This window comes from Desmodus rotundus, chromosome 5 (assembly GCF_022682495.2).
Source record: "Desmodus rotundus isolate HL8 chromosome 5, HLdesRot8A.1, whole genome shotgun sequence".
Classification (NCBI taxonomy): Eukaryota; Metazoa; Chordata; class Mammalia; order Chiroptera; family Phyllostomidae; genus Desmodus; species Desmodus rotundus.
Window position 1 is genome coordinate 7,320,589 of NC_071391.1, and position 27,517 is coordinate 7,348,105.

At 47.6% G+C, this 27,517-nt stretch overlaps 1 long non-coding RNA gene and 3 pseudogenes across 1 annotated transcript; 3 read left to right on the forward strand and 1 right to left on the reverse strand.

Moving 5' to 3' along the window:
• Positions 1–3,566: 3,566 nt before the first annotated feature.
• Positions 3,567–7,605, forward strand: LOC128780819 (RNA transcription, translation and transport factor protein pseudogene; annotated as a pseudogene).
• A 1,748-nt stretch (positions 7,606–9,353) lies between these two features.
• On the reverse strand, positions 9,354–12,663 carry LOC112309036 (uncharacterized). Its single transcript, XR_002975216.4, has 3 exons — positions 12,525–12,663; positions 10,691–10,878; positions 9,354–9,492 (listed from the first exon to the last, which is right to left on the reverse strand). It is a non-coding gene; the product is annotated as an uncharacterized lncRNA (long non-coding RNA).
• An 8,214-nt stretch (positions 12,664–20,877) lies between these two features.
• LOC139440885 (catenin alpha-1 pseudogene) lies at positions 20,878–21,567 on the forward strand (annotated as a pseudogene).
• On the forward strand, positions 21,563–23,329 carry LOC128780954 (catenin alpha-1 pseudogene; annotated as a pseudogene).
• Positions 23,330–27,517: the final 4,188 nt, after the last annotated feature.

A 27,517-nucleotide genomic window follows, 5' to 3' on the forward strand; every position in this document is an offset into this window, starting at 1 on the left:
TTCTTGTTTCTTCATTCTTTTCTGGTTGGATGTTTGTTTCTTCCTTCTGTTCCACACCATTGATTTGAGTCCCAGTTTCCTTCTCATCACTATTGGTTCCCTGTACATTTTCCTTTGTTTCTCTTAGCATAGGCTTCATTTTTTCATCTGTTTTTCGAATAGATTCAACCAAGTCTGTGAGCATATTGATAACCAGTGCTTTGAACTGTGCATCCGATAGGTTGGCTATCTCTTCATCGCTTAGTTGTATTTTTTCTGGAGCTTTGAAGTGTTCTGTCATTTGGGCCATTTTTTTTTTTTGTTTGTCTTGGCGCGTCTGTTACTTTAAGGGGCGGAGCCTTAGGTGTTCACCAGGGCGGGGTAATGCTGGTCGCTGGGCTGTGACGCTGTACGAGGGGGAGGGGCCGAGTGGGAGCAATGGCGCCTGCCTCACTCTCCTCTGGATTTCAATCTTTCACTCCGCTACCCACAATCAAACTGGGCCACTCTGGTGCTGGTTCCCGAGTAAGTGGGCCTGTGCACACTCTAGGCCCCTGTGGGTCTCTCCAACGACCTCTCCTGTGAGGCTTGGAGTCTCTCCTGCTGCCGCCCCAACCCCCAGGGGCGTTTTCAATCAGAGGTTTGAGGCTTTATTTCCCTGAGCTGGAGCCCTGGGTTACGCAGTCTGCTTCGCTCCCTGCCGTTTGTCCGGTATATCTGTGGGCGAATGTGGTGCCGCAGGGTGCTACCCGCTGCTCTGCCTGCCCCGCTCTCCACCACTCTGAGTCCAGCCCTCTGGGTTTATCTGTGCAAATGTGGGGCCACAGGGTCTGCTAATGCTCAGACTGCCTGTGCCATTTGTCCCACACTCCGCCAGTCTCAGTCCCGCCACAGCCACAGGAGTCCTCTCCACCCCGGTGCCCGTCTCCGCCCCTCCTACCAGTCTGGATGAATGGTTATTTTCTATTTTCTTGGTGTTGTTCCCCCTTGCTGTTCGATTCTCTGTCAGTTCTGGTTGTGCGAGGAGGCGCAGTGTGTCTACCTACGCAGCCATCTTGGTTCCGATCTCGGTGCTTCTGTTACTTAAAGGGACGGAGCTTTAGGTGTTCCCTGGGGTGGGGTAATGCTGGTGGCTGTGCTGTGACGCTGTACGTGGGGGAGGGGCCGAGAGGGAGTAATGGCGCCCACTCCACTCTCTGGTGGCTTTCAGTCACTCCCTCTGCTACCCACAATCAAATTGGGCCCCTCTTGTGCTGGTTCCCAAGTGGGTGGGCTTGTGCACGCTCCAGGACCCTGTGGGTCTCTCCAATGACTTCTCCTGTGAGAATGGGAGTTTCTCCTGCTGCCGCCCCAACCCCCATGGGTGTTATCACTCAGAGGTTTGAGGTTTTATTTTGTCGTGCTGGAGCCCTGGGTTACGGGGTCTGTTTCGCTCCCCGCCATTCCTCTCGGTTTATCTATGCGCCAATGTGGGGCCGCGGGGTCTGCTACCCGCTGCTCTGCCTGCCCCGTTCTCCGCCACTCTGAGTCCAGCCCTCTCGGTTTGTCTGTGTGTGAATGTAGGGTCTGCTAGTGGTCTGACTGCCTGCCCCGTTCGTCCCACACTCCGCCAGTCTCGGTCCCGCCATGGCAACTCGAGTCCTCTCTGCCCCGGCTGCCCGTCCGTGCCCCTCCTACCGGCCTGGATGAATGTTTATTTTTTATCTCCTTCATGCCGGACTTCCTCTTCGTTCAAATTTCTGTCAGTTCTGGTTGTGTGAGGAGGCGCAGTGTGTCTACCTACGCCGCCATCTTGGTTCTCTCTGATCCATTCTTACTTGATATTTGCTTGAGTCTTTCTGGAAGAGTTTTATTGAGGCGTCATTTACATATTGCTTTTGAACATACTGTACCTGCTGATGGCCTGTTAATTTTCTCAGAATGTAGCTCCTACCTGTGCCACTTACTTTGAGATTTAGTAAAACACAGATGGAAAAACCATTAAAGAGTAATGACTCGATGCCAGGCCTTGTGACCACCAATTTTACTCTTCACAAAACCCCATTGGGCAGAGTAATGAAGATTTTATTGGCCAAACTGAGGGCACTACAGACGGTACAAGAGGTCACAGAATGGATGGAATGCCAGGACAATAGCACAGACCAGGCCTCTGATGAGCAAAGGGAGATGTGTGGTTTCCGACCTCTGAGGCAGGCATATCATTTCCCCCCAGTTGTACAAGGTGGGATGGAGGGGCCAAGTAACCTCACCATTGGCACACAGCTAGTGGGTGGCAGAGCCGCCTAAGGAGCCAGGTGTTCTGGCCTTGGAGAGAGCTCTCAACACTATTGACCGCCTTAGTCTGACCTCTGCAGGCCTTCACTTTATGAGTCAGGTGGTCTCTTGTGACCTTGACTTGCACAACTGCCCTTGTGGACTCCAGGTACATCTCTGTGCAGGCTGCAACATTTTCTGCTGAGGCTACTTCTGCACCTGAAGTCTTCTCCTCCACTGTCCTTGCCTGAGTCCCTTAAGGTTAAAACTCCTTATGTTTTCTAGATGCCACATAGGAGACTGCCTATTTTTTGTATTGTGTTGTGGCCTTGAATCTCTGGGGATGTCTTTTCCATGACCCCCGGGCCCTGTGTGTGCACCTTTCTCCTCGTGAGTGGGACCTGACATTGTGGCTCTCCTCTCTCTGTGAAGCTCCTAGAGGGCATGACCTGTGCTCTTCTGGACTTTGTGTGCCAAAGGTGACACAGTAGCCACCTAATTAATTGTTGTATATCTGGCTTTTGGGACAGATTTTGAGAGTCTACAAAGAATTTTCTCATTACATAACATGTGTTATTTTTGGGTGTTGTTAGAAAGAGAAGCTCATTTAAAATAGAACCTTGAATAAAGGCAAGGCTCCCACCCAACCCTAAGCCTGGAACCTTCCTGACCTCCTGGTGCTAATACCATGTTCTTTGTGTTTCTGGAGAGAGCTTGGACTCAGCCACCACAGGCAGGGCCAGGTGAGGATAGAAGAAGTTAGAGCCCTGACATTCAGGGACTAGGCCACCTCAGCCCTTCTGTTCCCCAGAAGAGAACATTCACTTGATCCAACTTAACCCGGATCCATCCAATGAGTGGGGACAAGGAGTCGGATTTGGAAGCTGATTCAGGATCAGGTGTCACCTGTAGTTATTCTCCTTGGCACAGTCACCAAAACCCTGAACTTTACACAACTTGACAAAATGTGTGGTTAATATTTAATCCCCATGCTCATTACGTCCTCAGGTTCATTAGATTTGAACACCAAGTCTTCTCTGTTCAGTTACTCATTTTCCCTCTGCTCATGCTCACAGTTTCTGGCTAACCATGGGCCTCCAGAGTGTGCCCTTCTGGTCCTTTGGGGCATTAACACAGAGAATATGGAAGATCTAACAATGCGTTTGCACACTGATAGAATCGTGGTTCTCTGCTGGGGTGCATCTTCTCCCTCGTTGCACCCACCGCTGTGGACATTTGTCCATGGGCAGCAATATCTTGGTGTCCTGACAGGGTGGGTGGTGTGCTATTGACATCAAGTGGGTGAGAGCAGGTGTGCTGCTAAAGAACCAGCGATGCTCAGGGATTCCACTGCAATGAGCCTCTTCAACTCCAATGGCAGTAAAGCCATGGTGGAGACTCCCAGTGATGGAGAAATGTCCATTGACTTTGTGGCAAAAAATGAGGAGTGTGAGGGGGCCTCAGTGGACAAGCTATGGACAGAGAGTGAGCAGAGCTGAACTGCCGACCGATCCTGCACTCCTGTCAATACCTATGGTCAATAACATAAGTTTGAGACTATTAATTCCTGTTGTTTAACGCTCTGCAGCTTGTGGTAGTATACTGGAGAAGATGTAGGAAGCGAGTACTTGAACCCATCCCTTAGCTAGATTGGCAATTATATCATTTCAACCTGTTTCATTTCTTCCCATCAGTTACCACTTGTCCTCTGACATGTTCAACACCATTCTTGTCACTTTCGCACACACCCTCCTGCACCACAAATCCCATCAGAGTCGTCCCTAGTTCTGTCTCATCTACTCCTGCATTTCTACTGCCTAGCACCATACCCAACATACAACAGACAAATATATGAGTTATTTAGCCAGTTCAAAGGTATTCTTTCTTGTCATATTGCTTATCAATCATACTCCAGGCAATCACAAAAACAAGAACAACAAGGGTCTTCTGCCCTGATGTCCTTGTAACAAAATACAGCAAGTGTGGTGCAGCGTAGATTCCAGGTTGACCTGAGATGATGAGCAGATTCTTAACCCCCTTTGCCCAATTATATCTCCATAAATTTCAATCTTGTCCTTCCTTGCCATTTCTGTCTTAAAGTTCGTGTTACCTTCAACGTTTTTATTGTAAAGATAATGAAATAGGAGTATTGTTCCTGAAAGGAAATATTGAGAAGGAACTTCCAGTGAGAAGCACTAGACGCCTCTCCGATCTGGTCCACACCGGCCGTGCCAGCGTTTCCTGCAGCTTCTTTCACTGTGTCTCCTGGCATTGAGGGTGGGAATATTTTATACTCCTCTCTGTGGACTCATTATAAACACCCATGTTCTGTCCTATGCTGACTGGATTGGATGCCTCGCTGTTTTCATCTAGGCCTTTTTGTAGAGCACATTCTCTCCTGCCTTCTGAGAAGAAGATCATTGGAGGTAAGACTTTTGAAGATTTGCATTTCTGAAACATATTTATTTTCATGCTTAAAGGCTGGCTGACTGTATAAGAATTCTAGTTGTGTAGAATTATAGGTCAGAGCCTCTGAATTTTCAGTATTACTTTGTGTTTTTCATTCTTGTGTTGATTCACTTTTTATTGTCCACTTTGCATGTGACTTAGTGTTTCTGATACAGATGGATGTGTAAGAGACCTGGCTAGAGTGGGGGCAAGGAGGGGCTGTGTGAAGGATTGGTTGCAGGAAACACCGTAGGTGGAAAGGGTGAGGCTGCTGGTGCTGTGTGTGACCAATTTCCCTCTGCATAGGGTGAGAGTCAGCGAGAAGGAGGCTCTGCCTGGAGTCAGCACAGGCTGGCTATGGTGATTGACAGAGGGAAAAGCCTACCAACTTCTTCCCAGAACATCGTGGCAGTGGCAGGTAATGACCTTCATGTCTTGCTTTGGAAGAGAATGGATTGGTTGGGGAAAGAGAACCGTCTGGAGGGCACCATAATAGGGGCCTGGAGATATAAAAGAGAGGATTGGGAGAAACACAAGGGCTTTCTCCCCCTGGCTCACTTTGTTAGGAGTCCAGAGTGCCTGCAGACCAGTGAGCACTGCAAGCCGTGTGGCCAGGGAATAGGACTCATCCCCTGTCCCCAGCTCAGGAAGGGGCAGCTGATCCCATGATTGGAGCTGCACTGTCCTGCTCCACTGGTCCCACCTACCTGGCAGTGAGCTGATGGCCAGAGGGATGGGGCACAGGTGCTGGGCCGTTTGGTAGCCAGTGGAAGAAGGGGCGGTGTGCTGCATGCAGGACGCTGACTACTGCCAGACTCTAGGAGAAGCCTGAGGCCCAACAGCAAAGGGGAAAGAAGCCAAGTGTCCTGGGTGTTTGTGCAGCAGCCACCTGCAGTTTCCCAAAGGATGGTATTTTTAAATAGGAGAAGGAACTCTGCGTGCACCTTGTCTCTGTCTGGCAGAGGCCGGTGGGGGTAATTCTGGGTATTCCAGAGGGAATAGGCTCTGAGGTGGAAGCTTGGCATTCTTTGAAAATTGTGCAGCTTTTAAATGAGTGACCTCTTTCCATTTTCAACAACCTCTGCCTCTGGATTTTTACCTAGAGGGTGGCGGCATGGATCAGAACCCGTGTTGGTGTTCAGTGACATGTCTTCTTGAAGGAATCTCTTTTGTTTGGGGTGATGTTCCAAAAAGTCACAAAAATGTGTGGAAAGTGACTGAGCTACTCCATTTCAAAGTTTTCACTGTGGGGAAATTTTCTTAGTATATTTATTTTGTGGCTTTCTTCCCACCACAATCTGTCTCATTTCTGAATTTTTTAGTTCGATATGGTTTTCTTTTCTTCCATATTCCAGTCTTTTATATATAGGAACACAGAAAAGCCAGCATTTGTGCTGCCTGTCACCTACCAGAACCAATAACAGAGGCAGGGATTGAAGGTTTACGGGCGCTTTATTCAGATGTCCGATGAACTGAGAAGAGTGTGAGTTTGCACCCTACCAGACTGTCTTCAATTCCATTTTCAACTGACCCTTTCAATGAGGAGAGAAAAGTGTAGGTGAGGGGATGGAATTCAGGGAAAATGTTCATCAGACAGAAGCTGCGCATTCCTTCATTTGTGTCCTCAGTGGTGGTATTTTAGTTGTGCCCTGGGTGCTGGGCTCTGTGTGTGTCTTGGGCAGTGGGAGTCTCTCCAGGAAGCATAAGGGCTCAGATACCATCTTCAGTGCTTGCAGTCCTCCTGAGGCACAAAGGTGGGACTGCTGATGGTCTCCTGGAGTCAGGGCAGGTCCTACCTTCAGTTCCTGGAACAATAGTTTTTTACATACATTGATTATGAGGATTATTAGCTATCACCTGAAACTGAAATTTTCCTACATTTGAGTCCCCCATCACATATACTTTTGTCGCACTATTTTGCTTTGTCTTCCATATCCATTGTGACATTTTCCTGCTGTCATATTTTTAACTTTTCCAGAATACTCTGTTTTACTGTAAATTTTTATTAATCGTGAGACAAGAACACATCATTGAAATATGAATTTTCTGAAGACCCATGAGAGAAAGTTGTGTTTGGACCAGAGAACTTGGAATAGTCTTAAAAAAGTATGTGTCAATTAAGATCTTGCTTGGCTCTCTCATCGTTGCCTTGCCTTCTTGGCCAAGCCTGGGAAACCACAGCCAGAAGCCAGGCCAGGGTTGAGGCAAGGTGATGGCCCTCAACTCCATTAACCCTGCCCACTTCATCTGCAAAGATTAAAGAGAATATAGAAACTTTACTGTTTGACTTGCAGACCAGAAAACCGGACATTACAAGATTGAAATCATGCTAATTTAAGCAATAACCACAGCAGTGACCGGCCCACATTTTTTGAAAAGTATCTCATAGGTGTCAGCTGTCCTTTCAAGCTTCAAGATTGGCAAGAAGCCATGGAATGGCTTCTTGACTTAGCTGTTACACTTGAGTGTGGCCATAATGCTGAGAAATACAAGGACTCAGTATCAGAAAACACAAAAAAGGCCGACAGTGCAGCTACAAATGTGGAACCACTCATCATTGTGGATATAAATAATGCTGATTTTAAGGCTGGCATAATGACCCTGGAGGACCTCAGATTCAAAGTCATCAGGATCACCTGGTAATGCTGAAGGCCACATGCTGTTTGGTCCAGGAGCACCTGACACAGGCACAGTCACTAAAGCAAACCAGACAACAGAAGGGTTGATTGCCAGTTGTTTACAGGAGCACAGCATTCATTTGTCACAGGTGATGCAGTTCTTGATGAAGCTGCTGACATTCTGCAATTGCTGCACATGGAAGAGCTCAGAGAGATGCAGACCAGAATTATCGCAGCCATTGTAGCTGTTCAGGCAACTGCTGCTGATCCAAAGAGAGACCAGAGCCGGGGGAAAGCAGGAAGGTGAACATTTTAGGATTCTAGCCTCTCACCCTCCCAGCACAAATGGGAACAACGTACGCCCTGGCAAGTGTTTAGAAATCAAACTTCACACTTTCAAGGAAAGTATCCCAGAAAATAGACTATGTTTTAGAGATTTACCATCCTTGCTTTTTCTTTACTCAATATTGGGAAAGAACTTTCTTGTCTTCTCGTGTCTCCCCATCTGAATGCCCTAATCTGTCAGGAAGGAAGGTTAGCATCTGGGAGAGCAAAGGTGGCAGCAAAGGAGAGAAAGGAAGATGAAGTGTTTGTTTGGCCCCAGGTGAGGTGTGAGGGTCACACAGGCCTGAGCACACTCATTTCTGAGTGAAGTCATGAGTCTCATGTCCTCTGGGGCCTCTGAGACCCCGAGGCTGTTTAGGGGACCTGAGCGCAGTGGGGGAGGGCTGGGACTGGACTGTGATGATGGCTGTTCTGATGGGAAGGCCTAGATGTTGGAGGAATGCTCGACTGTGGAAGGGGCAGACCTTAGTGGACTCTTAGGTGTCAGGAAGCAGAGGAGCTGAAGTAGGACCATAAAGCCCCGCCCCACCCACCACCCTCTGCCAAATCCATTCCCTAAACTCGGAGCCTGTCTTTTACCCACCATGGCACAAAGGGCTTTGCAGATGCGACGTGGGTGCAGGTTGTGAGTTAGGGAGAAATTCTGAATTTATTGGTGGCCTCCAAATGCCTAGCCATGTTTCATAAAGGAAAGAGGCAGAGAGAGATTTGCAAACACACACAAAGGGAGACGGCAAGGTCCTGTGTTGGGGCAGACACTGCAGTGATGTGGACAGCGCCAGGAATGCCATCAGCCTTCAAAGGTGAAAGCAGCCAGGAACAGATTTTCACCTCACCTGTCCAAGGTCAGCATGGCCCTGCTGATGCTGTGATTCTGGCAGAGTGTTCAAGGTCTTAACCTTTTATACCCCACCCCTGGAGAAAATGCCATCCATGAAGCCACCAAGCACGTGGTGCTATGTTCCATCAGCCACTGGAAACTGATCCCTGAGCCTAAGGTGTGCTCATTGCTCTGTCAGCTGTCTCATTGGAGGGAGGACCCATTAGGCTGGGTGTGGCTCCCAAGGGAGGGGTAGGCTGGGCAAAGAAACAGTTCTTGGACTTTTTCTGCTGCAGGAAGTGTGGATTGCATGCATGGGGTTGCCCGTGGCAGTGGGGTGCTTGTTTCTGGGGCATTAAGGGGCATTGGAGGAAGGAAGAGTAGCCAAGGGTGGTGAGCAATGTGACTGTGCAGAGAGCAAAGAGTTCCCCGAAGGCTGACCATTAGATTCACTACAAAGAGAGAAGCAGACAGATAACAACTTACCTTGCACCCTCCCAGCATGGATACTTAGTGAGGAGTGAGAACCAGGCATGCTGTTTGTGCTTCTGATGGGGTTGGAACAGCAGTGGGGCTGCTGGTTGGGTACCGTGTGACTGCTCAGGGAGGCAGCAGTTCCCTCAACAAAGCCCAGGGATGGGACACTTTGGAGTGATTTTGACCCCTCACCTCCCTTTTCTCTCCTAGCCCTGTGACTGGGCAGCTGTGCAGGGATGGAGGATGGCTCCTGAGCTAGCAGTCTCTCTGGGATCCCTCCCTCAGGCCACCATGGTCACTGGACACTATGTCTCCAGAATGTACTATGGACACAACCCAATGGCCACTTCATGACGAGAACCACCCCAATTGCAGGGACAAACTGTTGGAGAAAAACAAGACAGGCAGAGGAGTGCACGGCAAGTATTTTATTGAAGCAAGATGTTGAAACCTTCACATTTTCTGGGGGTGATCAGGCCATCCTTGAATGAGAGAGGCACGCTTGTGTAAGGTTTTTAAAGTCTAGTTGTTACATACAGACTGTATACCTTTCTGAAATAGAGAGAGAGAGACAGGGAGTGTCAGTCATGGTGCCCCTGGAAATGACATGTTCACAGGGACCGGTGTTCAAACCAACATGTGAAGGACTTCGCACCCAACATAGGCACTGGAGCCACCAGGCTGGAGAGCTGATGGGGTGGGGTATTCAATAGTCCTGGTGGAGGTATGACAAACCATGCAGGACAGGGAAGAACATGTCTATAGCCCTACCGATAAACCCCGAGTGACCCAGGCATGGGCCTCGGGTTTCTAGTAGAGCCAGGAGAGGGTCAAGGGTTAGGTGGAGCAGCCTAGGATTTCCTCTCTCAGAGTCCCAGGAGTGAGGGATCTACCTTTTCATGCCAAGAGTGTGCAGGGTGAGATAACAGGACAGGGGTGGGAGAGGGGGGAGGGGACGTGAGATGTTCTGCCTGCAGGAATTGTCCTGTCTCCTGTGAGGAGATCAACCTCACAGCACACGGACTTCCCCACACTGAGCATCCAGCCAGTGTGGGAATTAGTGCTAACCCAACCTTATTCCAGGGGTGGACCAGCTAGGAAACAGTTGTATTATCTGAGTTCTTCCCCAACACATAACAGAAGTGTCTCAGATCCACCTGAGGCTGCTGATTGTAACAGGGAGAGTCTGTGCCCACTGGCTGTGATAGGTGAGGGCTGGGAAAGTAGGGCAGAGTGACATGGAGGGGCTCACTCTGTGGGAATTGGAGGAGCCACAGCCAGTCATCCCTCCTTCCTGACACAGGGCCTGGGCCAGCACCCACTACCACCCCACACCTGGCCCAGTGCCTGTCCTCCAACACTCCCCACTCTCCATGAGATTCCCCAGAGACTGTGCCACTGGATGACAAAATTGGCCCCCTCTGAACTTTTAATCCTCCCAGGCAGGCAAGCAGCAGTCTCTCCCCTGCAGCATCACAACCTGGGCCCTGGTTGTCCTCCCTAAGGACACTGTGGGTACACATGCCCAAAGGGGTGACCTGAAAAGGAGGAGCATGCTAGATGTACTGTGCAGCCTTAGTGTAGCTCAGCAGGTGTCATGTCATCATCCACCCTGTGGCCACAGGGCACTCTGTCACAGGTGAGAATAGGGGCAGGTGCTTCCCCGCCTAGTGCCCACATTGCAGCACTCTGATCTCCCTCCTGGCCGTGCAGCAAGGCAGAAGCCCCTAGAAAAGGGGGAACAATTTACCGCAACGTTGTAAATTCTCTCTCTGTCCTCTCTGGGCATTCGGTCTACGCATTGCTTCACTTTCACTGAGGCCTCCGCAGATTCTCTAGGGGGAAGAAATCTCAGAAGATTCAAGTTGTGGATAGCTGCAGGTTTCAAAAAGAAGCTTCTGAATTCAGACATCACAGCTGGACAGAGTTTTGCATTTGCTGGAGGAGAAGAAGAAGAAATACAATTGATGGAAGGAAGTCAATTTCCCCCCACAGGCCCCACACCTTAGATAAGAATGCCAGGGGGTATTAGGGTCCCATCCCATAAGTGTGCCAATGACAACGGAAAATTCTAGAAGTCGTGACTTGCTCAACTCACAGAGCCCAACAGGGCTGGTTCTGGGAAAATAAACGTTCACTAAGCCCCAGTTCAGCTGTTCTCTGGTGTAATGTATATGCACGCCTTTCCAAGACTCTCCTGCTTTGCTGAAACTCACTTTCCTTGGATTTCAGAAATTAGGGTTTGGTCTGTCATTAGAGTGACATGTTCTTTTTGTCTTTGATGTTGGGGTAGAGGAGCTCTTAGCAATCAGTTTTTCCATCTCATTGGGAGAGGACAATTTGACAGAGTTCTGAGAGGAGGCACCAAGTCTGGAGAGGAGCTGGTTCCAACGATGGAATGTTGGAAGATGCTCTTTTGAGAGTAAATTAAACAGTGGAGTCATGTCATTGGTGAAGACAGCTAAATAACTTAGAAAGAGATCTGAGGATCACACATGAACATCGACTAGCTCTTCTGGTTGGCACTGACTAGAGAATTCCTTTGAGATGTTTGGAGGTGGCAACTGGGGTCTGCTTTCGGCTCCAAGGGCATTGTGCTGAGACCCGAAGTCACCACTCTTCCTGGTCTGGATTCTCCATCCCCAACCCCCACTCTGCCCCTAGTTTCTACAACAACATGCATCAGGGAATGTGCTCTTCTCGGCTCTCAGGTGACCTGATCAGACAGCAACTCTGCAGAGATGGGGAGAGGTCAGATCAGAGGCAACATGGGGAAGGAGGAGGAGTTCAGAAAGTCAGAGGAAAGAGAAAGAGTCAAAAGCACTTGGATCAGAGTCAAGGGCATGAAGACACCACAAAGTATGGCTGGAGGAGTGGCTAGAAAACACCTAGAACCCCAGCCAGTGTGGCCCTAATATTGCACTGGTTCTTCTGGTCCTGGTCGGACTTGCAGAAAAGGAGCAGGGCATGTGGATGTGTTGAGTGCTGCTGCTCCTGACTGACTCCTGGGGGAGCCAGACCTTGCTGTCTCTTCTTGAACCTAGAAGTGTCCTAAAACCCTCCCGGCTGGTACATTCTATGAGTCTGAGAGACAGAGTTCGGGAGGCATGGACTCAACTGGCACCAAAGACTCTGGGAAGGAGAACTGCTGATAAGACCCAGAGCAGGCCCCTGACACCCTTGGACTCACTCCATGGTCAGAGCTGCTCCTGCTGGTTCCTGTGTGAACCAAGGATGAGAGGAGACTTGGGGAGGTTGGAAATCTTGAGTTCAAGTCAGAGAGCTGCGGAGTTGCAGAACCGTGATGCACAACCAAATCTACCCAGTCCTGCTGCTTGTGAACATAGACCCGAGACAGGGAGTGAGGCTTCAGATGGGGAGCTCTTCAAAGTGGCCTGAAAGGTTTTCTGTAAAGTTCCAGGGTGTTGGGAATTGATACAGGAACCTTCATCCTTCGGGGAGCTAATCCACAAGTAGAATGGCTGGTTTGGATTTTGATCTGTTCACTCCCTCCCCAAGTAAGTTCTGTACTTCAGAGATTATTACCCTGGGCTGGTGGTAGTCTTATTAGGAGTGATACTCACCCTCATAGCAGCAAAGGGCCAGAGTGACCAGCAGGACAGACAGGGAAAGTCTCATGGTGGATGTTGCTCTGAGTTCAGCTTCAGCGAACAATGAGCAGTTAGCAGCTGGACTCAGCAGTCTGGGGAGCCCAGGGCTATTTGTACCCAGTGAGCCTCACAGGCCCTGCCCACTCGGACATGACAGATCACAAGGCCTGGCTTCCAGTGCTTCCTTCCTCACTGAGACCTGATGCCAACCGCCATGGCCACAGCCCTGGTGTCTTAGTCAACCATCGTCATTGCTGGCACCATGTACATCTCCTTTGTGGCATAAACTGAAGTTGAAGTCTTACAAAACTGTGATTACTTGATTAGCAGGTGCCCACTGGGATGAAGCTCCTTCACTGGAGTTTCATACACGTACAATCAGTTGATTGATGGGAGCCCCCTTAGAATTTATCTCCTTAATTGCAGGCACTGACTGGTTTTGCTCATCTGTCTAAACCTAGCACCTGGCACAGAGAAGAGGATCGGGAAATAGTCCTGGAATGTTTGCTTCGGGTGCATCTCAGTGCAGAAGGAAGCCTGCTGGGACAGGGTCACTCTGGGCAGTTGAGGGAGACAGGTCAGAGTGTGGGGACACTTGTGAAGATATCAGTGGTGTTTGGGTCTCGAGAGAACGCTGTGCCAAGAGGAAGACTTCCTGGCCATCTCCCTCCCTCCAACACTCATCTAATGGTTTAATCTTGGTGTAGCAAGGGTTCCACCAAATCTACAGGAAACTTACCTAAGTGACAGTTCCCTTGTCAGGTATGAGGGTGACACCTGCTGGGTCCTGAGGGTCACAGCATCAGCAGTGAGGACATGGCCCGTCCTCCTCCTGTCCCCAGCCACTCATTGGCACCTTGTAGAAGACCGCGAGCACGGACTGCTCGGAGGTAAGGTGTTAGGAAGCATTCTGGGAAAAGAGGAGCATACGAGGGCCTCTCAGGAGAGACAGGGTTGGACATGAGGTGGTGGTGGGAGGAGGGACCCCGTGGGAACAGCACCAGGGAAGACCAGACACCATGACCCAGGTGACTGGTAGGGAACACAGGAACCTGTGTGTGTTACTCTGAAACGCCAGTTCCCAGTGGGATAGGGGTTGCTTTGTGACTGGAGACAGACTGGGCCAGGTCAGAGAGAGGGCCCCTGTGCCCCAGCTACACTGGGGACCAAGGGGTGGCTGAGGGGACACCATTCCACGTGCCCCAGGGCGTTCTTCTGTGGAGCAACAGGAACTTCTCCTCTTGGCTGCTGAGAATGCCAAAATGCCACCATTCTGGAGGACAGTGTGGCCATTTCATGTAAACTACATATCTGCTGACCCCACCACCGAAGAATTACCCTCTCTGGGGGCAAAGGTGCCACTAGCCGTGCCATGCTGAGTATAGGGAAGGCTGTGCCTGTGTTGAAATAAGGGTAGCAGTGCTGTGTACATTTGCTCCATGTTTCTGTGAACCTTAAACTGTCCTAGAACTAGAGACTGGTAAAAAATGAAGGCCAACATCCTGTTGGTCTCACTCTCTTCAAACAAGGGGAAATATTGGACTAAAAACAAACCAATGACTGGTCATGGGATATAGAGGGTTGACGGCGTCTCTGATAAATCTAAGATGACCTCCTCAGAAAAACGGTGAAAACAGATGAAAGCTTGTGATGCAGCTGAATGCAGGACGGCCTGTGAGGGACACTCTCTTCCCATAAACCTGTATCACCATGGGACACAACAGAGATACGGGCACCTCTGACAACAGCAACTTCAGCAGCAACAAAATTATATTGAGGTTCACACAGTTCACACAGGCACACCTTGAAAGATAAAGTTGTGAAAATTTCCTCACAGATATAACAAGGAATCTGAAAACACCAAGGAACACACCCTGTTATTGAAGAAATATAAGAAAATGTAAAGTCAGCTCTTCTCAAATTACTGTAGAGTTTCAATCCCGCCCACATGAGAATGCCAATGGGGCATTTTCACACATTGTTTTGAATTAGGCAGTGCTGTTTGGGTCTTTCAAACTTAGGATGTGTTCCCTTACTGAGTTGTGAGGAAGAGCCCAAATCTAGGCTACCTGGATTCAAGCTTAGATCTGGAGCTTTCTTCTTGTGGGGTCTACAGCAAGGTGCTGATGCTCTCAGACTCACTTTCCTCATCTGTATAATAATGCCGAGAGGAAGGCATTTGTGCAAGGATAAATAAATTAATTCAGGAGCAATGGCCACCACAGTACCTGGCAGTAAGAGTCAGCTGTTCCGATTATGCAACAATAACGAAGAATGTAAGTCCTAAGTCAAACAGAATAAACAACCGCCCCCAAAGGCAAATCTCAGACTGAATCTAATCGAGTTTGCCAAGGATCAATGGTGATTTATCCTAAATGCTGATTGAGTGTGCTTCTGAATTTGGCTCTGATTCCAGTGGTATTTCTCTTAGTTAAAATAAGATCATCACTTTTCAATCACCTCCTATCCTGTTTTATGATCACATCTAAGAGACTGTTATTGTTATTTTCTAATCCTAAGTCCTGCACTTTGGAGCTCAGGGTTTAGGAGGGTGACAGGTGGGGAAGGTACTGTTTATCCCAAGACACACAGAGTCCCTTGACAATGGTCCTCAGCAGGATGGGCTGCTGACAGGTGTCCTTTAGCAGCTGTTGAAATGCCAGGGCTCCTTCAGCTCTCTGTGTCGAAGTGGGGAAGAAAAAACACGGGGGATGGGAACATTTGAGTGATCATCATTTCTGGATCATGATGTCCACGTTTACTTTGTGATACAATTTACGTATCATCTGGTGACACTGGTTGTCATGTGCCACCTCCCCGGCATAAATATCCTTGTTCCCTTTTACCAAGACAGATGAAATACACGTCGTCTGTCAGATCCTACCTGGCACTGAGTCTGCATGTGCAAGTCCAGACTCTGAAGGGCTCCGTGTGAGCAGTATTTTGTAGGACACAACTTATGTCTACAGAGAGGGGTCCCTGTGTCCTGGCTTTGAATAACATCAAAGAAGGGCCCAATGTGCTGTGGCTGATCAATCATTAAAATAATTTTGAGTGGCAGATCCCACTGTCAGTCTTGGCCCATTCTCCAAAGGAACACATGGACTCCAGTGACATTGGCGCCCCAGACTTATGCTTTTCACAGGTGCACAATCAAGTGACAAGTGCTTCAGAGTCAAGACCTCTGAGGATGAACACCGTGACTGAAAGGGCCCCATTTTTACCAATACATTATGCTCTCCAGGGATATGTAACATCAAGAGCAAGCCTCATCCAGCTCATTAGGAAATGTATTGATCAATAACATTTTACTGTGATAAGCAGTATCATTATTGGAAAGAGATAGATTGGGCTTTCCCCAAGGCTGCAGGGATCTGTCACGGTGCCCACATCACCTATGTGCCTCAGCTGAGAAACTCCGTAAAGCGTGTTACCACTTCCTCCCCTGACCTGTGCACTGAAGAGCCCATGAGATGTACGTCCTGAGGCTTCAAGGACACATGTGCTAGGCTGCACTTCCCCTCCCTCTCTCACTGGCCCCTGTGCACAGCCCTCAGTCACCTAACCATGATCTGACTACTTGCTGTAATAGGTGAGCTTCCAAGGGAGACCCAGGCCCAGGAAAGGGCTGGAGCATCAGACAGTGCTCCCTTCCTCTTGTTCAGCAACTCTTGCTACAGCTCCATTGTGTTAGGGTGGCTGTATGTTCTTTCTCCATCATAGCCAAGAATCTCAACTTAGGAAGAATGTTCTCTAACAGATATGCAAAGTTGTACACATCAAATTACAAGCACATACCCCGCCCAATCCCAGAGCTCTGGAAGGTCACAGATCCAGCAGCGAGGTAAACACTGAGTAAATTACAAAAAAACAACCCAAAAGTGGCTTCAAGCCCTATCAGTGTCATAGTGACCATCCAGGATGTGTGCAAAGTAAAGCACTTGAGGCTCTGGTCATGTTACCTGTCCTGGGCCCAGGAGATTTCCATGTGGGACCCAGTGGTCTTCTTCACCAGGAGAAAATGCTCAGCTGTCAAGTACTCTCCTTCCATCCTGAGTTCCTTTCCATCAGAAGCCGAGGTTGCTGGGACAAGGGGAAGCTCTTTCACAATACAGGTGTTCTACCTGGGGACCTGACAGCACACACAGGCATTCCAAGGAAGAATTGCCTCAAAGCCTTGAAGGCCACCTCCTCACTCAACTCTTGTGGTCCCTCCCCATATGGAGCAGTTGTGCTGGCCACCCTTGAAATCTCGGATCCTCAGGGTATGTTAGCTCACAGGTGAACAGGAAATGGGAGGACAGCAAGTCATAATCCCACAAACCTTTACCTCCCAGTCATGGGATTTTGAGACCTCTGCACACACAGGTGCCATTTAGGCCATTGAAAATATGCAGGTGTTCTGCGTCCTCACCCTAGAGAAGAAAGGCACTATATTGGGGCTACTGTGGGAGGCTGAAGAAATTGGTCAGGGATTCAGGAGGATCTCCCTGGGGAAAGAGACCAAAAGGCCTCAGGACGTGTCAGATGGACCAGGAAACTGATGAGCTGACACTCACTAGAGAATCCTCCAGACTACTTACCTTGCTTAACTTCATCCCCTGCTGACCACAAAGACCTTTCTACTTGCACAGGCTTTTGTAGTGAAGGGGACATCAGGAGTCTTCTGTGCCTGGTGGATATTGGTCCCCATTAATCCCTAAGCATCTGACATTCATGTACACGTAGCCTTGGCATCTTCTGTAAGTCCCTCCCGTTGTAAATCTGCCACTCTTTGGTGTACGGCGTGAGAGATGAGACTCTACAGGGATATTTCTTACCAAACGTTGCCCAGTACAGAGGTATTGACCAATAAAGCTCTGGTGTTGGTTAATTGTTGTGTTTACTATGCTAATGAAGTGATTGCTATCTTCTTATAGGCCATTATCTTCACCTGCTATGAACTTTTTTAAAATTTATTTTTATTTTTTAACAATATATTTTATTAATTATGCTATTACAGTTGTCCCAATTTCCCCCCTTCCCCCCCTTCGCCCAGTACCCCCATTCCTTCCAGCACCCCCCACCCCCCGCCCTTAGTTCATGTCCATGGGTCATGCATATAAGGTCTTTGGCTTCTCTGTTCCTATACTATTCTCAGCCTCCCTTTGTCTATTTTGTACCTACCATTTATGTTTCTTTTTTTAAAAATATATTTATTGATTATGCTATTACAGTTGTCCCATTCCCCCCCAACTCCACTCCATCCTGCCCACCCCCTCCCTCCCACATTCCCCCCCTATAGTTCATGTCCATGGGTCATGTATGTAAGTTCTTTGGCTTCTACATTTCCTACACTATTCTTACCCTCCCCCTGTCTATTTTCTACCTACCATTTATGCTACTTATTCTCTGTACCTTTCCCCCCTCTCCCCCTCCCACTCCCCTATTGACAACCCTCCATGTGGTCTCCTTTTCTGTGGTTCTGATTCTGTTCTAGTTGTTTGCTTAGTTTTCTTTTGTTTTGGTTTTAGGTGTGGTCGTTAATAACTGTGAGTTTGCTGTCATTTTTACTGTTCCTATTTTTGATCTTCTTTTTCTTAGGTAACTCCCTTTAACATTTCATATAATAAGGGCTTGGTGATGATGAGCTTCTTTAACTTGACCTTATCTGAGAAGCACTTTATCTTCCCTTCCATTCTAAATGATAGCTTTGCTGGATACAGTAATCTTGGATGTAGGTCCTTGCGTTTAATCTTGGGTAATGTAATTATGATGTGCCTTGGTGTGTTCCTCCTTGGGTCTAGCTTCTTTGGGACTCTCTGAGCTTCCTGGACTTCCTGGAAGTCTGTTTCCTTTGCCAGATTAGGGAAGTTCTCCTTCATTATTTGTTCAAATAAGTTTTCAATTTTTTGTTCTTCCTCTTCTCCTGGAACCCCTATAATTCGGATGTTGGAACGTTTCAAGATGTCCTGGAGGTTCCTAAGCCTCTCCTCATTTTTCCGAATTCTTGTTTCTTCATTCTTTTCTGGTTGGATGTTTGTTTCTTCCTTCTGTTCCACACCATTGATTTGAGTCCCAGTTTCCTTCTCATCACTATTGGTTCCCTGTACATTTTCCTTTGTTTCTCTTAGCATAGGTTTCATTTTTTCATCTACTTTTCGAACAGATTCAACCAATTCTGTGAGCATATTGATAACCAGTGCTTTGAACTGTGCATCAGATAGGTTGGCTATCTCTTCGTCGCTTAGTTGTATTTTTTCTGGAGCTTTGAAGTGTTCTGTCATTTGGGCCATTTTTTTTTCTTTTTTTGTCTTGGCACGTCTGTTACTTCAGGGGGCGGAGCCTTAGGTGTTCACTGGGGCAGGGTAACGCTGGTTGCTTTGCTGTGATGCTGTACGTGATGGAGGGGCCCAGAGGGAGCAATGGCGCCTGCTTCACTCTCCTCCAGATTTCAGTCTTCCACTCCCATACCCACAATAAAACTGGGCCCCTCTGGTGCTGGTTGCCGAGTGGGTGGGCTTGTGCACACTCTAGGCCCCTGTGGGTCTCTCCAATGACCTCTCCTGTGAGACTGGGAGTCTCTCCTGCCGCCCCAACCCCCACAGGCATTTTCAATCAAAGGTTTGAGGCTTTATTTCCCCGAGCTGTAGCACTGGGTTGTGCGGTCTGCTTTGCTCCCCGCCATTCATCCGGTTTATCTATGTTCGAATGTGGGGCTGCGGTGTGCTACCCGCACTCTGCCTGCCCTGCTCTCTGGCACTCTGAGTCCGGCCCTCTCGGTTTATCTGCGCAAATGTAGGGTTGCAGGGTCTGCTAGTCCTCGGACTGCCTGCCCCGTTCGTCCCACACTCCGCCAGTCTCAATCCTGCCACAGCCACGCGAGTCCTCTCCACCCCGGTGCCCGTCTCTGCCCCTCCTACCGGTCTAGATGAATGTTTATTTTTTATTTCCTTGGTGTTGGGCCCCCTTGCCATTCGATTCTCTGTCAGTTCTGGTTGTGTGAGGAGGCGCAGTGTGTCTACCTACGCCGCCATCTTGGTTATTCCCCTGAACTTTTCTACAAGTCAGAGAAATGGCCTCCATCAGGTGAGAAATAAAACCAAGAGCCTGTAGATTAGGGCTGTGTGTGCCAGAGTTGGGGTGTGTGTGTGTATCACAAGATATGGGAGTGTTCACTGTGCCACATTCCAGTGACTGGTCCCACTGCTCACCTCCAATCCCCTCCCAACCCCATGCAATCTGGCTCCTGTCCCAACCATTTCACTGAAATTCCTCCCCTCTGACATGTCAGTCTTGAAACCAGCTCTGATTTTGTATATTGTAAGAGGTAGAAATCTTGGTTTCTCTCTTGCTGATGGGTAGTAGTGATGTCTGACCATAAAGAGTCTTTTACTGTCGAGTTGTGACATCATTTATGCCACATATTAAGTTCCCTCTTGTGTGCATCCATTTTTGAGTTTCCTATGATGTTCCACAGAATAGTGGTCTATTTCTAAGGCTACACTAATAGAGATAAAAAAAGAGTTTTTTATTAATTCACTTTCGATATCTTAGTGCAAAGTAACCACTCAGTGTTCTTCCTAATTCTTGGCCTTTTCACACATAAATTGTTCCATAAGATTTTTAAAATAATTGTATCCAGTTTCTCACTAATCTCCATAGGCAATCATGTTAAAAGACATTGAGTTTATGTATCAACTTTGGAATGATTAACATGTTTATAATTAGTCTTCCAAATCACAGCATATACCTTACTCATTAGATTTGTTCCTAGGTGTTTTATGGTTTGTCACTTTTGCCAATGAGAACATCATCCATTTCTAATTCTCTCTCTGTCCTACAGCATACACAAGCTGTTGTGTTTGTATATATGGAGCATGTATTCAGAACGTACAATGTATCTCCTCTACTGTTTTCATACTGTTAGTGGTTCTCTGTAAGCCTGTTTCATGGCTCCTGGAAAAAGAATCCTATCGTTGGCAAGCCGAAGAATTTAATCTCATCTTTGCAAATATTTACAATTATTTCACGTTCTTATTTGTGTGTGACACAGAGAATTAGCAGACCCATGTTGACTAATGTTGTGGGTTCATCAGGTATTTCCCCCCCTATTGTAACAGAAGCACCTTCAGCATTCACTGATTCAGAGTGATGTTTGCTGTTGACTTTGAAGACTGATTTTACTGGTTGTAAAGATTTTTCTTCTATGCCTAGTTTCTTTAGAATTTTTACCAAGTTGTTCACCAGGATTTGTTCCTTGGAGCTGCATGGGAGGAACAACAAGTGGCGTCTGTTGCCTCTAGGCCTTGGGAAAATTGCTGTGCTTGCTCCCTTTCCCACACAAATGCCTGCTGTGCTCACAGGCAACGTAGACTTCAGATGGGAAACCTGTGAAGTCTAGACATTCTGACTCTGGCAGTTGAGAGACTATGGAGACTCTTGTTGCACAGGTTATGACTGGTGAACACCAATAGGAAGGGTCCCCCTAAAGAGAAGAGAGGCCATTTCAAGAAGGTCCCAGTTTTGGCTGCATCTGGGGAACAAGCAAGTGAGAATTCTTGGAGAATGGGATAAAATTGGAAGGAGAGTCAGTGTCTGAAGGAGAATCTTGTCTCTGCTTCAGAAGATGTTGGAAAAGAAGTTGATTTGATGCATAGGCTGCGGGAGAATTTGTGGATGACCCCAGTTCCTCTCTGATGTGTGGTAATGTGGTTCAGTCAGCCCAGCTCTGCTCTCTGCAGTTACCTGGCTGCTTGTTTTGGCTGACATGGCAGGTGTCTACAAATTACTTGTTCAGCTGAAAGTTGTTGGAGATGGCATCTTGAAACTGAGGACTGATGGCTCTGAAGAAGTCTTGGGAATACAATATAAAGCCCAGGAACCTCAAGTGGATAAACTCAACATCGTGGTAGCTAAAAGGCAATGGGAACTGAAAGTTGTGGGCCATTGTGGTCATGTGGGGGCACATACGCATCAATGTTTATCTTACACATCGATCTCTCTCCCCTGCCATTCCCCTCTCTCTAATAAGTAAGGAAACAAACAAACAAACAAACAAACAAATACATCTTTATAAAGAGGAACTATGTGCTCAGTTCTGCAATAGGTAAAATGATGAAGAAGAACAGAGATCTGCATAGACACCTTCACAAACTGTCACAGACCCCTGGTCAGATTCATTCCTGGAAACCAACATTCCCCTGTTAGAACTGATTGAAGCTGCAAAAAGCAGAAATGAAAAAGAAGTTAAAGAGGCTGCCCAGGTATTCTGGGAACATGCCAAAAAATTGACTGGCCACCAACTTGGCCTGTTGCATATCAAACAATGAAGAATATATCCAGGTTGTTCAGACCTCTGTAAGCCTGCTAGAAACTCTCTTTCCTGAGGATATCGATGCTGCATTGGCTGTATCAGGTAAAGCAGAGAGTGAACTGTCCCAAGAGTATGTGGATCTTTTGAAAGAAGAGTGGGAAAAACCAGTCCATGTTCTCACAGAAGGTGTCGATGATGTCATCTGCACTGATGACTTCCTGGCTCTCTCAGAGAGTCACATATTGGAATATGTAAACAGGTGTGTTATTGTTCCCCATGAGAAAGCTGTGGATGGGCTGGACCACAGAGCTGTCACAATCTGAGGCTGAGCAACCCGGGTCATTCCTGCTGTCACCTGAGCCATGGACAACTATGAGCCAGGGGACCACATGAGGGAAGGTGGTGGAAAGTACCAAGCTTCTCTCCAAAACAGTCATGGCACATTTTACTGAGCCAGTGGATGCAGAGGTGAAAGCCTTCAGCTCAGATCCCACCTGCCTGTGGATGAGAATGTGTTGATTGAAGCCTCCTGCCTGGTATGCAGTGGCATGGGGGACACCAGGAAAGTGGTACTAGTGATAGGGACTCCCAAGGAGATGCATGACTCTGACTTGGAGACAGAAGACTTTCTTGTCTGAAGTAGGACCAGTGCCCAGCCAGGAGTTGATCAGCCTATAGTGGGCCAGAATGCCCAGGACAGCCTGGTTAGCATCGCTAAGAGCAAAAAGAAAGCACTAAGGGACAGGCAGTTAACTTCCAGAAGAAAAGAGAAACTTGTATACTGAGGTGTTCAACAAGATTGTCAGTGGTAACCACACAATTGTGCTGCCCAGGCAGATGAGCATGATCGTTGTGGAGGTGAGGGACTTTGACCGAGGTCTGGGACACTCAAAAAATACATCAGCTGTGCAGCGCTGCTAAGAAAATTACCGAGGCAATTTTCGGGTGGGACAAGGGTGGCCATACCACTGCAGACCATTGCCCAGATGAGGCCTGCGAGCAGGACCTGTTGGCCTCCCAGCAGCGCATTGCCCTCTACTGTCACCAGCTCAACATCTGCAGCAAGGTCAAGGCCGAGTTGCAAACACATGGTGGGGAGCTCATCACCTCTGGGCTAGACAGCGCCATGTCCCTCATCAGCACTGTGAAGAACTTGAGGAATGTCACAGTGGGGACGGTGAAGGCATGCTATGGTGCCTCCTCCAAATACCAGAGGTCTCACGGTACAGGTTGTCCAACCTGCCGGCTGTGTCGTGGAAGATGAAGGCACCTGAGTGAATGCCTTGGTGAAGAAACAGGACAAGACACACGCCAACATTGAAAGAGCATCATCGAAGATGCAGGTGAACCCTGTGCAAGTTCTCAGGGAATTCAGAACCATGGACAGCGTCCAAAGGCTGCAGTAGCTAGCAGCCCCTCCCTTTGGGGCCCTTAACATCTGTCACTGTTCTTCTTGGGAACGTTTTGCTGAATTGAACACTGAAGTCAGATTGTGCAGATATCTAAACCTGGCCACATGGGGAGTTTTGCACAGGCACACTTGTGTTTAACTTGGTCACAAATACTGTAAGAATTCAGGAATATATTTCTAGCCATATTTTTATTTTATTGTAATTTTTGTTCTTTATTTTTTTATTAATTTTTAATTGTTATTCAGTAGCCATATTTTTAATAAGCTTAAATAGAAATAAAAATTTCATAACCAAACATAATCCTACATTAACTTGTAAATAATGCCCTTGGCCAAGTGTGATGCCTATTGTCTTAGTGTGGCATCAGGGTTAGAATGAAGGAGAGAGCTGACTCACCCTGGGTTCAGGGAGGGACCTTTCATTAGCCCTGCATCCCGGCATTTTGGCTGCTATTCAATGGCCATATTGAGTCAGGGAAAGCAAAGTGGGTATCTCAGGAAGCTGTCCCCAGAGGACGAATGTCCCTAGAAGCAGTTCTGAGAGAGAGAAACCACATGCAACTCAGTAAAACAACATCTATCATGAAAAAAACTGATTACTCTCTTAATGACAGAAATGGGAATTTTAATGCATGGGTACAGTTACTAACGTACACTCCACTGCAGGACATATCAGCTGAGTTACTTTCGTTCAGGCTACAGTGTTGTGATGATGTAATCAGAACATGCCCTTCACCCCTTCTGCAGCCTCAAACACACATACAACATTGGGCTCCCTTCTCATAACTGCAGGGTTTCCTGCCTGAGCTTGCAATAGAGCCTAAGAGAAGAGTGTTTGATTGGGCAGTAATTGAGACTTTACCTTATTTGTGATAAAAAGTGATTACTGTAGCTACAAAGTATGCTTTTACTGTCTTCTCTGAATTTTATAAACTTGAGTGTTTTTACACTAACTTTTCCTGATAGCTCCACCTTGAAACCAAAAAAAAGTTTGCAACATTGTACATTTGTTGAAGTAATGATGTCGATTAACACCTTAGAAGCCGAGGTGGACACTTGCATCTTGAATCCATGCTATATGTTCAACTTAGTAAGGCAAGTCTGCTGTCTGGCCTTCGCCTCAGGGGCACACAGCACAAATGTCACCACACACACACACACACACAAACACTTACATGCCACTGCTGGTGGGACCCTCTGACTCAGGACATCTGGGACAAAACTATTTTAATAAGAACATCAAGGATAATGCTCCCAAGTCAATCCCATCATCTCACAGGTGTGCAGGGGAGTTTTCTGGAGACTACCTGACATGTGATACTGCAACAGAGTGAAGAGTGAAGCAAATGTGTAAATGCACCTGTCTTCCACTGAGCCAGACATTAGGAGACCTGGGCCGATCTAAACAGTGCTCCTCTCCCCACTGAGAACAGACATTTGAATACACACCAAGGAACTAAGGGAATTAGAGGAGAGAGTAGAACAGGATTGAGGCACTACTGCACACTGTGTGTGCAATAAAATAATAACTATTTCAAGTATGTCGTTTCGTGTAATTTGGAAAACACACTGCTCAGGGACAAGACCAAGGCAGCAATCCATTTGATGAGTTGTGTGCATTCTTCTGAGTCCCTGATCTTCCTTTTCTCCAGAACACACATCTGTCATCAACTCACCACCTTTTTCCTTGCAGTGGATGTGAAAACAGTGGCTTACATTGTGACATCTGGGTGCGGTGCAGTTCAGAGGCCAGCAGAGGGGTCAGCTGCAGGATGTGCTGAGGTCAGAGGGTGGGGCAGTGGTAGTGCCCCCAGGGGTGTGGGCCATGAAGGTGCACTGTCTGTGGAGAACTGAGAAATGATAATAAAATGGAAATAAGTCCACTGCTTTTGATTATCACCATTGTCCATATTCTCAACAGTATCACTGATAACATAGTCCTCCGGGATGAACACTCTGAACAACTGTTGCCTTTTCCTGGACCTACTGCTCCCAGATGCTTGTCCATGACACATCCTGACCTCTAGGGTTCATCGGGAACCCAGGATTCTCCCACTGAGTGGCTCTAGCATCTCGCAGGCCCTTACAGCTTACCGGGTCCCTGATGCGATAGCAGGTTAGGGAGAGGTCAAAACCATGGAGACATTGAAAGATCAGTCAGTGGTCTCCAGGGGTTGGGGAGATGGAGGGAATATAGGCGGAGCACAGGAATCTGAGGGAAGGAAATCTCTCTGCAGTGTAAGGGTGGGTATGCCTAGTTGTACATTTCACTAAGCACATGGAATGTACAACACACGTGCAAACCCTACTGGTAACTATGGGCCATGTATGATACTGATGTGTCAATTGTGGTTGCTAATTGTGACACATGTCCCAGTAGGGGGGCTGTAGTCAGGGTCAGGGCGGTTGTGCATGGTCGTGTGTGGAACGCGTGTGGGAACGCCGCACTTGCTGTTCAATTTCTTTGTGAACCTAAACTGCTCTAAAGAAATTGTCTGTTGAAAAAGGAAAATAGGCATTGGCTGGTGTAGCTCAGTGGATGGAGAGTGGGTTGCGAACTAAATGTTGCAGGTTCGATTCCCAGTCAGGGCACATGGCTTGGTTGCAGGCTAGGTCCCCAGTGGGTCCACGTGAGAGTCAAACACACATTGATGCTTCTCTGCCTCTCTTTCTCCCTCTGTTCCCCTCTCTCTAACAATAAATAAATAAAATCTTAAAAAAATAAAAAAACGTAGCACTGTAAAAAGTATTCTCTTCAGACAAGGAAAAGAAATCTGAATAGAAACAATTGCGCCCTAGCCAGTGTGGCTCAGAGGGTTCGAGGGATATCACATAAACCCAAAGAATGCAGGTTTGATTCATGCCCAGGGCACATGCCTAAGTTGTGGGTTCAATCCCTGTTTGGGGTATATGCACGACACCTCCAATTCATGTTTTTCTCTCACACTGATGTTTTTCTCCCATTGTCTTTCCCTGCCACCCCCCTCTTGAAATTCAATAAGCACGTCCTCCAGTGAGGATTTTTCCAAAATTAATTGATGAGGACTCATGGAAATGGGCAACCGAGTGGTGATTGCTGGGGGGAGATGGGAATAAGGGGACTAAGTGGTAAGTGGAAATATACAATAAAGATTACAATAAAAAAGGAACTGATGAATTAAACATTTAAGATAATCTACTAAAAGAAAAGACACTGTTGGAACTGTTAACAATTCCTACCATTGGGTGTACCCACGTTCAGCACAGAACCAGGGACTCCCGTCCTGTAGCCCAGCCATTCCCATCCCATGACGTCATGGGAAAAGCAGGACTGTGGCATCAGGAACAGTAGCAGCAGCACCATACTGAAATGGACCTGCAGAAATGCGAAGTGTGTTCAGGAAAAATTGTGAAACTTTACTCACAGAGCCACACACCTTGTTCTTCAAGGCTACATTTATAATTTTACAGGTGTTGACTATTCTCAAATAATTGTACAGATTCAATGCTGCCCCCACCAGCGCCCTCCCAGGACAGGTGTGTTCTGTTTTGAATTCTGAAGTGTGATCTGCATGACTGAAAATTAGAACATTTGCATTTCTTGGATAGTGGGGAGAAGCGTGACTTTGGACACAGACTAGTGGTTTCAAGGTCAGCTCTGCAACTCTCTACCCATGGGTCTTCAGCTGGTGCTGACCCTCTTAGCCTCACTTTCCTCATCTATAAAATAAGGGTGACATCTGAGTGCCGACCTCAGAGGACTTGTGTTGGGAGGAAAGGACAAGTGGTGCAAACGTGCTCCCCACAGTGTCTGGGGGTAAATGTCAGCTCTTACACCTCCTTCAGGAAGGATCAAATGTAAACACTAAGTCACACAGACTAATTCACCTCATTCCCAAGTCCAACAGCAGGTTGGGTCTCTCTGACTCTGCCTACAGGAGTGTGTGTTTCTCCTGAGTGCTGACAGAGTGTGCTTCTGAATCTGGCTCTGGCCCCACTGAGATTTCCATCAGTTAAGATGAGATCATTACTTTTCAGTCATTTCATTGACTGTTCATGATCACCTGGGAGTCACTGTTACTGTGAAGTTCAAACCCTAACATGGGATATTGGAACTGAGGGTAGAGGAGGGTGGTGGGTGGGGATGGGTGTTACTTACACAGGGCACACAGGGTCTTCAGACTCTGTCCTCAGCAGGATGCACAGGCACACATGTCCCTCGGGTCTCAGGATGACATCTGAGGAGTTGCTGAGGGTGTTTATCTTCAAACTGGTAAACAC